At 44.8% G+C, this 11,530-nt stretch overlaps 1 non-coding gene across 1 annotated transcript; it reads left to right on the top strand.

The window, feature by feature from the left end:
• Positions 1–686: 686 nt before the first annotated feature.
• Positions 687–758, top strand: TRNAD-GUC (transfer RNA aspartic acid (anticodon GUC)). The gene has a single exon. It is a non-coding gene; the product is annotated as a tRNA-Asp (tRNA).
• The last annotated feature ends 10,772 nt before the right edge of the window (positions 759–11,530 follow it).

Below are 11,530 nucleotides of genomic sequence, written 5' to 3'. Positions count from 1 at the left end.
CAGAATAATGACTACTTAACCATTTACCTCCAGGTCTGCTGGCTGATCCCATCCAGATAAAGAGTAATATCAGGAGTAAACAGGTTATCCAAGTCTTGGCCCCTGACATATCCGTAGTTTTTCAGGAATCAGTAGCCTGTTTCCTGTTCAGGCATAGGGGGCGTGTCTACACGTGTGTATGTGTGTGTGTGTGTGTGTGTGTACAGTTTCCATGTGACCGGAACACATAACGTTACATTATTAACATGTGAATTGACAGTGCCGGTAATAATGAAAAGCACAAAGACTGTACTGAATTATTACTATCGTTACAGAGCTCTGTGAACGCTAATGGAGCTGGGGACATCTTAAAAAGGAAATAATTATACGGCTTGCTGTGCTAGTGACGTCATGACGAAATAGAACGTGGGATTTCATATGTTGCTGCTACGCACGGCGCTGGTGTTTGCAAAATCTGTAATACAATGTCTTCATTGATCAATGCAAGCCTTCATTAATCCCGAAAAATGAAGGTTATTTGCTTACACAATTCTCACACTTGCTAACGCAGATCTGTAACACACAGATAAATTCTATCACTCAAAAATATTGGTAAAACATACCGAAAACACAATGTTTCCGAATGAAAACATCGTAGCAAAGTGAAATATCACTATATCCCATGATTTCCTAGCTTTTTCAGCTAGTCCTCGTTAGTATAGTGGTAAGTATCCCCGCCTGTCACGCGGGAGACCGGGGTTCGATTCCCCGACGGGGAGGCGCAATTTTTAGTTGTTCATTATATGTAAATGCCAAGCCCTAATATTTAATACTAGCCTCAGCAAATAATATATTATTATGTGGATTTTGAAAAAAATTTATTATACGAGAATTAATATTGTTTTTGGTATGTGTTTATTAGTGTATATGTAGAGCTCTAATATGTAATACTAACCTCGGCAGAAAACAAATTATGTGGGATATTTTTGATTTATTATACTATAATTAATATTTGTTGTTTTTTTATTTTCATTTTTTTTACTGCAAATTTTACAGATGTAAATTTAGATATTTCATGTTACAATATATTAAGATTTCCCTAGGTCTTGGATAGGGAAAATTCACTAATTGTGACGCCTCTTGCACACCTCAGCTTTCCACGTGTCCCCATTATGAGCAGAGCAAATGATTACCTTTTATTTATTTAGCGCCAACATATTACGCAGTACTGCACAATTCAAATGGCGTGGTTAAACATATACATAACAAGCTTACAAATACACATACAGACACAACAGGAGATGAGAACTTTGCCCATGAGCGGCCATCTAGCTTTATGGTCCTTTAATACAAAGTTCCTGGCAGGTATGGTGGGCTTTTGAGGACCCAGCTTGTGAGTTTACATTTTAAAGGAATAGTATGAAACTATTGAAATAAAGGGGAGGGGGCAGTATTTAGGGGTAAGTAGGATGCAAAAGAGGATGTATAAATAAAACGAACAGAGGAGTGGGCAGGTATGTTTGCCACCTTAGGTACAATAGCAGAGGGATATTACATTATAATGCAGAGGAATATTGCATCATGACAAAAAGAGACATCATATTATAATGCAGAGAGATATCATAATCTATTAAAATGCAGAGGAATATTGCATCATGACGAAAAGAGACATCATATTATAATGCAGAGAGATATCATAATATATTATAATGCAGAGGAATATCACATCATAATGCTGAGAGACGTTTCAGTTCCTCCTATCTTAAGGAGGATCAGTTTCACCCTTCAACCTTGATTCCAAGGGTCTAGGGAGTAGTGCAATTTATATCTTCTATACTGTAGTATACTCACATTGTCATAGTTATTAGGTACACTTACCCTCACTCAACTTAAAATAAATAATCTATAGTTAATTATAGTTTATAAATTATAATTACACTATAGTTGCGTTTTCTCTCTCTACAGCATCCCCTGTCCCTGCCTATAAATGGGGATGACCTTTACCATTGTTTTAGGGACTGTCATGGAATCCAAGACTATTTGAATGAACAAAAGACGGGAATAAAGACAAAACGCCCCATTTTACATTGGAAAAACTCTTATAAATACCCAAGAGGAAAATGTAAAAAACAAATTCCGAAGCTTCAGAACTTCATTTGTACTCACTGTTAATCCCACTTAGAGATCAAGGCAGTGACTAACCTATCCTGACTTTGACATAAAAGGTTTTGTGAATAATTGGGGATACAGACCACGACTACATGGACTGTTAAGAGTACATCTGAATTCTGACAGATCAGAATATTTTGTATTGTTGGGAGGTAGGGTGATGGGGGTTAAAATCCTTACAATATGATAGCTACCTTATTACAGTGTACTATTTATTCACACAATTTGCACTCTTGAAGATCTCACATGTACTCACTTTGAATCGCTAATAAAAAGTGTTTATAAAAAATGATGCCCTAGAGTAAGAAAGGATACGGAGAGCAGCGGGGCATGTGTCCTGGGCAGGCACTGGCAGATGATATGGGCTTAAAGAGGTAAATTCTGTATTTACTCAGGACTTACCTCTTTATGCCTATGACTGGAGCATTCTGCCGTGTTTCTCAGTGGGGGCAATTGACTCACCCCCCCGGATCTCCCTGTGGCTGAAAGCAAGTTACACAACAGCCCACCTCAAGGAACCAAGTTTAAAAAAAACCCATTCTCCTACCACAGTGTCAGGACCCAGGCCAGCAGGGTAGGAGCCCAATTGCAGGGGATATCTGAGGGTCTGTCTGTACTGCTAGATGCATATTGACAAACAGGTTAGTACAGAAAAAAGATAACAGTCTCACACCAGGCTGGTATAAGAATATATTGTATTGATGAAAGCTGGCTGACTGGCAGGGCACACGGCAGGAAGCTCACTGGCAGGGCACACGACAGGAAGCCCTTAGGCAGGGGAACTGTAGCGAGGACCGGGAAACTGTAGCGAGGACAGGGGAACTCTAGCGAGGGCAGGGGAACTCTAGCGAGGGCAGGGCACATAACTTGGAAGCCCTCAGGCAGGGCACACTCCTTGGAAGGTAAGTCTGGGACACACTGGGGTCGGGTACACAAAACAGGATTGAGAACGTAGCCAAGGTCATACACAGGAAATCAGAACAAGTAAACAGATTTTCAGCTGCAAGCAGACTAACAGGGACCCAAGCCAAACAAATGCAAAGGCCCATACTGAAGGGCAGAGTAAGTATAAAAGGGCAGGACTAAACTCAGGTAATAAGTCTCAGCTGTCCCAAATAATTTGATAGGGGTGCTCCTGAGAGGGAAGGCGGGCACTAGTGGCTGCAGGTAGACAAGATTTCAAATAATTTTTGCATAGTCCAGGCTGGCGGGGTGGTACCTGACCCACAGATCCCCTTGTACTTCCCAGCAGTCCAAATTTTCAGACACTGTCCTAGGTAGTGGGCAGTGGGGAGATCCTCTGACATTGTTATCCAAATTATAACTTATAACAATTGAAGCGAAGCGAAAAAAAAAGTACAAAATAAGAGACATAACTAACATAATAGATGTGGTATAGCAATTAAGTAATGTTTATCGCTACCTTCAAGTGTCCGATGTGGGTGAATCTCTTGTCCTCCATATTAATCATATATAGTAACCATACAGGTTTTACAAGGTAAGTCTCCCCCATATCTCCCAGTATTTATGCATTAGTCCCTTTGCTTTATAATATCCTCGTTCCATAGTTCTCTGATTACTTATTTGATTTTTAATATATTTCCAAGAGATTACTATATTTTGCTTCCATTTTCTAGCAATCACTGTTAACATTGCTAGTATTACTTGATTGACAACTTTTTTCTCTTTTATTGAAATCATCTCCCAGTCTTGGAGTAATAATGCTCTACGTGGTGATACAGATATCTGTCTTTCTACTACAAAAGAAATGGTCTCAAAAACTTTTTTCCAATCTTCAGTTATTTTGCTACATGACCACCATATATGCATCTATGAGCCATCATTTTCTTCGCATCTCCAACAGACATTTGTATTGTAGGATTTTTTTTTGTGGAGTCTATGCAGTACCATGTACCACCTATTAGTTATTTTAAAGAATATCTCTTGTAGATTTAAGCTATGCCTATTCGGCGCAACCTGACTCCAAGCTTTAATCCAACTATCTTCTCCAAAAGGTATATAATTCATATTTAAATCTTCCCCCCCCATTTCTTCCAAGCAGATGGAAGTTTAAAATCCTCTAATTCTAAAATCAAATCAATACAAAGTTTAAGGACCCTGACCCACAGATCCCCTTGTACTTCCCAACATTTCAGACACTGTCCTAGGTAGCTGCCCCACTGGGGGGATCCTCTGATCTTCCTTTCCTGACCAACCTAGGGAGGTGAACAAGCCATGGAGATCCGTGATGTTGCAGCACACACCTTCTTTGCCACTCTCACATGCCTCCTTGAGACACTAGAGTCACAAGATGGCTGTTCTGGTAGGAGCACCCACTTTCTTTTCCCCCAACCCAAGTGTCACGGTTTGGTTATCTTAAATGCATGATTTCTATAATTTCTAGCTTGGCTGTGGCATTTTTCAAAATACTGGGCAAAGCAAAGCATCCAACTCAAGCCTCCAGTGGCCTGCACTATACAATCAGTAGACCAGTAAGAAAAACATGATTAGCAATCAATTTAGTTTATTTGTGAAATTATGTATTTTCTGTATAACATATGACTGGTGGAGTCAAAGCATCTTACTGTCCATGCTGGTGATGCTAAAAACCAAGGGTGAAGACCTCATTAAGAATATCTGTGTTGGCAGTATGTTTCAGAGCATCCTGCAGAGTCTGAGATTGAAAGTCCTCTCTCACCGCATTTCTCCACTCATACAGCATTTTCAGTATCTAGAAAGAGACACAAAATGCTTTGAAATTAAATAAATCTACACCAAAACTGTATGTTTTTGATCCATCCAGGGATTGTGAGTAAATGTTTATTTATGTATATACACTCACTGGCCACTTTATTAGGTACACCTGTTCAATTGCTTTGTTAACACAAATAGCTAATCAGCCAATCACATGGCAGCAACTCAATGCATTTAGGCATGTAGACATGGTCAAGACAACTTGCTGAAGTTCAAACTGAGCATCAAATGGGGGAGAACAGAGATTTAAGTGACTTTGAACGTGGCATGGCTGTTGGTGCAAGACAGGCTGGACTGAGTATTTCAGAAACTGATGATCTACTGGGATTTTCACGCACAACCACCTCTAGGGTTTACAAAGAATGGTCCGAAAAAGAGAAAATATCTAGTGAGCAGCAGTGAGCAACAGTAACTCAAATAACCACTCGTTACAATCAAGGTATGCAAAATGCCATCAAAATTGGACAATGGAAGACTGAAAGAATGTTGCCTGGTCTGATGAGTCTTGATTTAATATAATTTTGATAATTTTACAATAATTTACTATAAAAAAATATAAAATATGGCAAAAATTTACAATTTACAAAGACATTCTACTTTAGGTATGAATTTACAGCTCCTGGTATGTGTCACTGGCTAACAACACCACAATATGTGTTCAGCAACATCTCCTGAGTAGAGTGATTGGGGTTAAAAGGCCACATTTGGGACATGATCAATTCAGTTTTTCAAATAGAAATTTTGACATGTGTCATTCTGCCCTCATGTCCTATTTGGGACACCTTTGAACCCGGTGAATTCAATTTACCCAATCAAACCGTACATTTTTAAAAACCAGACACCCCAATGTATTTCAAATGCTAGTATTTTAAACCCATACAATTATTTTACCACCAGCCTTTGTTAACGTTTGCAGTAGTATTTTTTTGTGTATTTTTTCATACATGTTCTACTTTTGGTATGCTTTTACAGCTCCTGGTATGTGTCAAACAACACCCCAATAATTCTGAGTTCAGTGATACCACCCATAAATAGGTTTGCCTGGTTGTTTGGGGGCTGAAATTTGACATTTGGTCATCCTGTTCCCATGCCCTATTTGGAAAGATCTCTGAACCCAACCATTTCAATTTATCCCAATCTAACCATACATTTTTGAAAACTACACACCCCAGGATATTTCAAATGCTAGTATTGTAACATTTTCCATGTTATGGGGCTGTTTTTCAGGGGTTGGGATTGGCCCCTTACTTCCAATGACAGGAAATCGTAATGGTTCAGCAAACCAAGACATTTTGGACAACGCCATGCTTACAACCTTGTTGGAACAGTTGAGGGAGGTCCTTTTCTATTCCAGCATGACTGTGCCCGAGTGCACAAAGCAAGGTCCATAAAGGGATTGCTGAATGAGTTTAGTGTGGAAGAACTTGACTGGCCCGCACAGAGCCCTGATGTCAGGACCCGGGCGAGCAGGTCAGGTAGGAGTCCATGTGCAGGGGATACGGGGGACTCTGTCTGTACCCCTTTATGCATGGTGACAGAGAGATAGGTACAGACAGAGTAGCAGAACTGGAAAGGATGGGAGCTGAGGCAGAAAGACGGGAGGAGAGGCAGGTACAGGCTTGGGAGCCGAGGCAAAGAGACGGGAGCTGAGGCAGGTACAGGCTCGGGAGCCAAGGCAGAGAGACGGGAGCTGAGGCAGGTACAGGCTCGGGAGCCGATGCAGAGAGATGGGAGCTGAGGCAGGTACAGGCTCGGGTGCAGGTACAGGATCGGGTGCAGGTACAGGTACAGGATCGGCTGCAGGTACAGGTACAGGATCGGGTGCAGGTACAGGTGCAGGTACAGGCTCGGGTGCAGGCCCACTGGCAGGTAAGCCCACAGGCAGGTTCAGGTACAGGTACAGGTCCAGGTTCAGGCACAGGCAAGGCCCACTGGCAGGGCGGACGGGAACGGAGGCCCACTGGCAGGGCGGACTGGAACGGAGGCCCACTGGCAGGGCGGACGGGAACGGAGGCCCGCTGGCAGGGCGGACGGGAACGGAGGCCCGCTGGCAGGGCGGACGGGAATGGAGGCCCGCTGGCAGGGCGGACGGGAACGGAGGCCCCCTGGCAGGGCAGACGGGAATGGAGGCCCACTGGCAGGGCGGACGGGAACGGAGGCCCACTGGCAGGGCGGACGGGAACGGAGGCCCACTGTCAGGGCGGACGGGAACGGAGGCCCACTGGCAGGGCGGACGGGAACGGAGTACTACCGAGCCAGGCACGTGTACAGGTTCATGCACGGGTACAGGCTTATGCTCGGGTACTGGATCATGCACGAGTACCGGCTCAGGCACGGGTACGGGCACAGGCTCAGGCAGGAACGGGCACAGGCTCAGGCAGGAACGGGCACAGGCTCCGGTTCGGGCACGGGTTCGTGCACAGGCAGGAACGGGCACAGACTCAGGCAGGAACAGACACGGGCACGGGTTCAGGTACAGGTACAGGTACAGGTACGAAATCGCTCAGGTACAGGAAGGCAGTCCTACAACTTCAATGCCAAGGCCCTGACTGAAGGGCAGGGCAGGGCAGGGCAGGTCTTATAAAGGCAGGGCTTTACTCAGGCAATGAGGCGCAGCTGTACCTGATAATGAGCTGCAGAGCACTCCAAAGGTAGGAGGGTGGCCACTAGAGGTAGCAGATGGAACAACCACATGTATGATACAGCCAGAGAGTGGACCCTGACACCTCACCTCAACCTTGTCGGATACCTGTGGGAAAAACTTGAACGGAGAATGTGAGCCAGGCCTTCTCGTCCAACATCAATGTCTGACCTCACAAATGCTCTATTGGATGAATGGGCAAAAAATCCCACAGAAACACTCCAAAATCTTGTGGAAAGCCTTCATAAATGAGTGAAAGCTGTTATAGATGAAAAGGAGGGGACCAACTACATGTCTAGAGCAATGTCTACGTATTTAGTCCCTGTTGGTGTAATGGACAGGCGTCCCAATACTTTTGTCCATATAGTGTGCATATATATATATATATATATATATATATATATATATACCGTATTTGCTCGATTATAAGACGACCCTGATTATAAGACGACCGGTAAGTTTGGGGGGGGGGAGTGTTAAATGGGGGGCATAAGGCATTTCTAAGATCAAGACTAAGACGACTAAGATCAAGATCCCACGCAGCTGCAGGGGACATGGATCTGTTAAATGGGGGGCATAAGGCATTTTTGGAGGCAGAGTGTTCTATGAAATGCCTTTTAACCCCCTTAATGCCACTCTGCCTCCTGAAATGCCTTTTAACCCTCTAAATGCCACTGTGCCCCATGATATGCCTTTTGACCCCCTATGTGCCACCCTGCCTCCAGAAATGCCTTATACACCTATATGCCACTCTGGCATTAAGGGGGTTAAAAGGCATATTATGGGGCAGAGTGGCATATAGGGAGGTTTATGGCATTTCAGGAGGCAGAGTGGCGTATAGAGAGTTAAAAAGGCATTTCAGGAGGCAGAGTGGCATTAAGGGGGTTAAAAGGCATTTCATAGAACACTCTGCCTCCAGAAATGCCTTATGCCCCCCATTTAACAGATCCAGGTCCCCTGCAGCTGCGTGGGATCTTGATCTTAGTCGTCTCATAGTCAGACCTGTTTGATGTCTGATTATAAGACGACCTCGATGATAAGACGAGGGGTATTTTTCCAGAGCATTTGCTCTGAAAAAAACCTCATCTTATAAGAGAGCAAATCCGGTATATATATACACACATATATGCACTAATTTATAATGTTATTATTAATTTTACACCGCATGTCCTCACTTCTCGTGGTTCAAAATCATATGTATATATATGAGGTACAGGTGCCTCTGGTCTCTTATAATCTGCATGGCTAACCACACCACAGAATACCTTGGCAAGTTTAATGCACTATAGGCCAGTTCTAAAAAATATTTAGGCACCTGGTCTTTGACTCCTGGGTAAGCTTGCTCAAAGAACCGGCTATCCTTCTCTAGAAATCCTAAGCGGTTTGCCAAGAGTCTCCAGTCTCTCCTTCTTTTTGTCATTTCTATGGCAATATGATGCAGCTGGTCATCTTGAACTCTCCCTTTGTTCTCCAAAGCTGTAGCTGTCTGTTGCAGCACAAATGGGAGAAATAATACAAACAAATGTTAACAAATGCTTTCAGATCTAGATTCATGTTAACACACACTTATACAAAGACAATCATGCTCACATCATACACTTATACATAAACATGCATGCTCTTACACATAGACATGCATGCTCAGATCATACACTTATACATTGACATACATACTCACATCACACACAAACATAGAGATGCATGCTCTCATACATAGACATGCATGCCCTCTTAAACTTATATGTAGACATTCATGCTCACATTATACACTTATTCATAGACATTCATGCTCACATACACATTCATGCTCACATACACACATATATTCATGCTTACCTACACTTATACACAGAAATCCATGCTCACATACACTTAAACATAGACATTCATGCTCACATACTTGCCCCCTCTACAAGTCTTCTAGAATAATGTCCTTCAGACAGACAAAACCAAAGTGGAGATGTTTGGCCATAATAAACAGTGCCATGTTTGGCAAAAACCAAACACAGCATATCAGCACAAACACCTTATAGTAACTATCAAGCACGGTCATGGAGGGGTGGTGAGGCCTTAAGAGATCTGTGCATAAACAAATGACCGCAAACCTCAATGAACTGAAGCAACATTGTAAAGAAGAGTGGGCCAAAATTCCCCCACAATATTTTTGCTGCTAAAGGTGGTTCTCAAGCTATTGACTCATAAGTCTTAGATTTTCACACTTGGCTTCTTGACTTTGGCTTCATTTTTGTTGAATTAATCATGGCACAGTGTAATATGTCATGTGTTGTTGTTCATCTGAGGTTGTAGATACCTAACCTTTAGACCTACTAAGGAACAGGTTGTTATTATGTCCTAATATGTAAACCCATAGAATTCAAAGAGGGTGTACTTTCCTTTTTCACATGACTGTATATCAAACAAACGTCTCTACTTACCTTAATGGAAGGCAAACTCTGCTCATGGGAAGCATCTAGATCTGGTGGGATTACAGAGAAGCTGAGCACTGATGCCACCTGAGCATGTGGTATAGCTTGAACTAATGACACAAACTGATCTTCATTGATGACATCTGGTGAAATATATATTTATTTATATGTTTGTTCCAAACTAGCTCTAAACTTTAATCAGCTGAACATAATACAGTTGTGATGCAACTAATTTAATAATGACAACTTTGAGGATGTAAAGGCAAGCCTGTAATAAAAAAAGGGACAACAGGGATTTGTCTTTGGATATGTGGGTGTTACATGTATAGGATGGGGCTCTACCAGGACCTTGTAATAAATGTAACAGAAAGACGGGAGGAGAGGCAGGTACAGGCTTGGGAGCCGAGGCAAAGAGACGGGAGCTGAGGCAGGTACAGGCTCGGGAGCCAAGGCAGAGAGACGGGAGCTGAGGCAGGTACAGGCTCGGGAGCCGATGCAGAGAGATGGGAGCTGAGGCAGGTACAGGCTCGGGTGCAGGTACAGGATCGGGTGCAGGTACAGGTACAGGATCGGCTGCAGGTACAGGTACAGGATCGGGTGCAGGTACAGGTGCAGGTACAGGCTCGGGTGCAGGCCCACTGGCAGGTAAGCCCACAGGCAGGTTCAGGTACAGGTACAGGTCCAGGTTCAGGCACAGGCAAGGCCCACTGGCAGGGCGGACGGGAACGGAGGCCCACTGGCAGGGCGGACTGGAACGGAGGCCCACTGGCAGGGCGGACGGGAACGGAGGCCCGCTGGCAGGGCGGACGGGAACGGAGGCCCGCTGGCAGGGCGGACGGGAATGGAGGCCCGCTGGCAGGGCGGACGGGAACGGAGGCCCCCTGGCAGGGCAGACGGGAATGGAGGCCCACTGGCAGGGCGGACGGGAACGGAGGCCCACTGGCAGGGCGGACGGGAACGGAGGCCCACTGTCAGGGCGGACGGGAACGGAGGCCCACTGGCAGGGCGGACGGGAACGGAGTACTACCGAGCCAGGCACGTGTACAGGTTCATGCACGGGTACAGGCTTATGCTCGGGTACTGGATCATGCACGAGTACCGGCTCAGGCACGGGTACGGGCACAGGCTCAGGCAGGAACGGGCACAGGCTCAGGCAGGAACGGGCACAGGCTCCGGTTCGGGCACGGGTTCGTGCACAGGCAGGAACGGGCACAGACTCAGGCAGGAACAGACACGGGCACGGGTTCAGGTACAGGTACAGGTACAGGTACGAAATCGCTCAGGTACAGGAAGGCAGTCCTACAACTTCAATGCCAAGGCCCTGACTGAAGGGCAGGGCAGGGCAGGGCAGGTCTTATAAAGGCAGGGCTTTACTCAGGCAATGAGGCGCAGCTGTACCTGATAATGAGCTGCAGAGCACTCCAAAGGTAGGAGGGTGGCCACTAGAGGTAGCAGATGGAACAACCACATGTATGATACAGCCAGAGAGTGGACCCTGACACCTCACCTCAACCTTGTCGGATACCTGTGGGAAAAACTTGAACGGAGAATGTGAGCCAGG

This window comes from Sceloporus occidentalis, unplaced genomic scaffold (assembly GCF_023333645.1).
Source record: "Sceloporus occidentalis isolate IW3139 unplaced genomic scaffold, rSceOcc1.0.p SCAF_65, whole genome shotgun sequence".
NCBI classification, from domain to species: Eukaryota; Metazoa; Chordata; class Lepidosauria; order Squamata; family Phrynosomatidae; genus Sceloporus; species Sceloporus occidentalis.
The sequence above is the reverse complement of the archived record's forward strand: the minus strand, read 5'-3'. Positions and strand labels throughout refer to the sequence as shown.